The 4,130-nt window shown below is 33.0% G+C and overlaps 1 protein-coding gene across 1 annotated transcript in view; it reads left to right on the top strand.

Annotated features, from left to right (window-relative positions):
* The first annotated feature begins 377 nt into the window (after nt 1-377).
* disp (RND transporter family member dispatched) overlaps nt 378-4,130 on the top strand; it is a 116,334-nt gene continuing 112,581 nt past the window's right edge. Inside the window, exon 1 of the mRNA XM_085825876.1 lies at nt 378-559. The gene's annotated coding sequence lies outside the window, so the exon portion shown is untranslated. The remainder of the gene's footprint in view (nt 560-4,130) is intronic.

Below are 4,130 nucleotides of genomic sequence, written 5' to 3'. Positions count from 1 at the left end.
GGAAGAAACAGCCACTGTTTATTTTCACGAGATCTTTTGGTTCTCTTCTTCAAATGCAGTCCGATTTTTAAATTTTTTTGTGAAAATTTATGGAACAAGGCTCTAACAGATTCTTTTTGAACTGATTAAATTAATTTCACGTTTGCACTTATAGTTTTCAAAAATTTTTATAGGTTAAATATTCTTTTTACGATATATTTTCAAACTAAATTATATGTATTTTAATTTGTAGTGTATTTCCAACGAAACATTTGCAGCTAGGAAAAAGCTGAAATATTGAAAATACACAAAGAACATATTTAAACAACATTTTAAAAACTATTTGGAAAATCATAGACATTTGAGAAGTAAAAACTACAACTATAGCCATTGTTGATTTTGGTACAAAAGTCAAATTCGAAAGCAGTATTTGTAATGATAGTTTATTTTTGACTAATTTTAATGACTGCACTTGCTAATGCATTAAAATAATTCCTTCAAATTTATGTTAGCTCTGCAATACTAAAATTCATGATCGTAATTACTGGTGAATGATTCCATTTCTAAAAATACACATTAGGTATGTTTATAGTTTTATAATTCTGCAGTTTTCGCTATGTTCTTTGTAAATTTGTTTTTATAACATATATACTAAATAATTAAGTGATTTTGCTGCATATATAAATAAACAAAAATGAATTGACATCTGGATTAAATGCTAGTAATCTGTAATTCTTGCTAAACATAAATTAACCCGGCTTTATTCGCGCAGGGTATGAGATACCCACCTTCCTGAATTTTTTAATATTCCTTCCTAATTTTTTTAAAAATGGATGAGTCTTCGTATAGCTGACTCTAAGGTCATAACCTTGAAGTAGAGGAAACCCTGGGGGGCCGAATTCTGAAAATAGTTCTTCGAATATCCCCTCGACGGGTATATTATAGCCTGTGCGAGTATTTGTGTTATAGTTCAGCTTTATTCGCGCAGGGTATGAAATACTCACCTCCCTGAATTTTTTATTATTCCTTCCTAATTTTTGTTAAAAATGGATGAGTCTTCGTATAGCTGACTCTAAGGTCATAAGGTTAATCTTTGGATTATGGTAACTTGGCGAACATTTGGCAACCAACCCTGCTACAGCAACCTGTAAGTTTTGTTTTGGACACCATTTTGTTTTCACGAAGTAAAGGCATTTTTTACTCAACATTTTTTCCAACAATCTGCTAGCTGAATTACGCTTATACTAGAACTTTTATGGAACAAAAATGCTTAATCATGACGAAGATTAGGTGCGAAATTGGGAGAAAGTGCAGAATCGCAAACTGCTTGCCGCGTTTTTAAGAATTGCACATACACGGTATCATCCATGTACACGTCGACTTATTTTCACTTAAAAAAACATCCCAGGATTGCACAAAAATAGCATTGCGCACACTCTTGACTTTATCCATGTACACTACTAAACTCCTAGCTAGTAACTTTTATCACCTATCCTATCCTAGCTAGTAACCAAAATGTCGCCAAACTACCTGTTACCATATTCTAAAGATTAGCCGGTCATAACCTTGAAGGAGAGGAAACCCTGGGGGCCAAATTCTGAAAATAGTTCTTCGAATATCCCCTCGACAGGTATATTATAGCCTGTGCGAGTATTTGTGTTATAGTTCTGAGTATGTGAATAAGCTTTAAAATTGTTCTTCCGATCGCAGTTATGATGAAGAAATGAGACATTTGAGAAATTTATTGTATAATTTGTCTTCGGATGAATAACTGTCATTGGAACCATAAGAAAAAATAAAAGAGAGATTCCTCCAATATTTTTTAATTCAAAGAAGAGCGAGATTTACTCCTCCATGTTTGGTTTCCAAAAAGACACAATAATTGTCTTATATACATAAATATAAGAATGTTCTTCTACTTGGAATATACTACAGTCAAAAGTCGTTAATTCAGACACCCATAATCAGGAATGATCTATAATCCGGACCTCAAAGCTACAAACTTTCTGCGCATGCGTTGGGTTCACGAATGCGCACAGGCGTTTACAAGTGCGCGTAAGACCTTTACGGCTGAGAATATGTTTGTGCGCATGTAATGTGTAACGGAGGTAAGCTAAAATTATCTAATTCAGTTAATGTTGCAGATTGCATTGTTCCTTAATCTACAAATTGGATCCGGCTTATTATTTTTTGCAGACTGTTAGAGCAATTTCATAAAAGTAAGCTTGAACTTTCGATTATGTCAAATAGAATTTCCGATATATATTTACTAATATGTAATTTGTATCTACAAAGCGAAAGTATGTTTTGAAATTCGAAATCTGTTTATCAATTTCACGCCGCGGATTGGAAGTTGATCTGTCAGCACTATCCTTATCTTCAGGGCAGATGTTTTTATTTTATTTGGCTTATGATTCCTTACTAAGTGTAGTATTTCATCTCGATGTACTCCGTCTTTGATATGATTTAAATCAAGTTCCTCGTCATTATAATTCTCTTCCGATAGTGAAGAAAGTGACCCAGAGGTTATTGAAAACAAAAACATTTCGATTGACAAATTAGTCGGTATTCTCAACATAGCAATTATAGGACTTGAACAGCAGAACTTTGTAACTAAACAAGAAATTATGTCTGTTTAATAGAATTAAAGAGAAAGTATTATCACATGAAACGAAGCAACTTACATTGAAAGAAATGTTTAATAAAGTAAACAAATAAATATTAAGCTTTTTCTTTTTGTAAATTTTGATAGCCTTTAGATCATAATTGTTCTTTATGTCATAAATTACGGTTTCATATTTTTAATTTTGTAATTTCTGCATGCCATCTTACCAGATTTAAACTGATGATCTATAATCCGGAAAAATCGATAATCCGGAATCGCCAAAGTCCCGACGAGTCCGGATTAACGACTTTTGACTGTACTTCAAATATATTAACTATGCATAATGATGATGTAATAGACTATATTTAATCGATAGGAGAATCGAAAAAAACCTGAAATAACTTTCTGCAATTTATCTAAAGGAGCAATTGACATTGTAGACAAAATTGCTGCCACATATTCAACTGCTAGGAAATGTAATCGTTAACCCACGGCAATATTTTTTTCACTGTTGAATGTTGCTGTAATAAATGTGCGAATTATTTTGGCTTAATATTCGGATTATGGTAATTTGGCGATTTTTTGGCGACCAACCCTGCTACAGCAACCTGCTAGTTTTTTTTTTTTTTTTTTTACGCCATTTTGTTTTCACGAAGTAAAGGCACGTTTTGCTTTATTTTTTTCCCTCAACATTTTTTTCCAACAGTCTGTTAGCCGAATTACGCTTATGCTAGAACTTTTATGGAACAAAAGTGCTTAATCATGACGAAGATTAGGTGCAAAATTGGGAGAAAGTGCAGAATGGCCCACAGCTTGCCGCGTTTTTAAGAATTGCACAAACACGGTATCCATGTGCACATCGACCTATTTTCACTTAAAAAATCCCCAGAATTGCACAAAAATGGCATTGCGCACACTCTTGACTTTATCCATGTACACTGCTAAAGTCCTAGCTAGTAACCTTTATCGCCTTACCAAAATGTCGCCAAACTACCTGTTACCATATTCCAAAGATTAGCCTTATTTTGTTATGTACTAAGAAACCATCTACTGAACATCAAACAAGGTGATCAGTTTTGAAATATTTGTGATTTCAACTTGCAGAAGAATAAAAAAAGAAAAAAAAAAATTAGAAGCCAGGAAGTGATGCTTCCATGGAACTTAAAAGAAGAACTAAGATCCAATGGAGACATCACACCACCTACAAAGAAGGCCAAAGTAATATCTAAGAGATGCACTGTTTACGTAATAGAAAAGGCAGAAGAATTAAATTTAATTGTGAAAGGTGTGACAAAAATATATGTGTGTAGAACACATGTCATGTATTTGCAGAAAATATGCAAAATAAATGTAAGTAACATGATTAACTAGTTTTACAACTGTAGTGATCTTTTTAAAACTTTTTATGACTTTTGTGCATAAATTTTATGGTAGAAAATGTAATGAAACACCCTTGGGTATGCCATGCCCTGCACGAGTAACACCAGGTTAACTAGCATCTACTTTTTCGATTTTTCTGTTTATACGGAAAATATAGATATTTGCA

This window comes from Stegodyphus dumicola, chromosome 10 (genome assembly GCF_044657685.1).
Source record: "Stegodyphus dumicola isolate Sdum_Otavi_A_Nest chromosome 10, ASM4465768v1".
Lineage (NCBI taxonomy): Eukaryota > Metazoa > Arthropoda > Arachnida > Araneae > Eresidae > Stegodyphus > Stegodyphus dumicola.
Note: the sequence above shows the minus strand (reverse complement) of the source record. Positions and strands in the feature narration are given on the sequence as shown.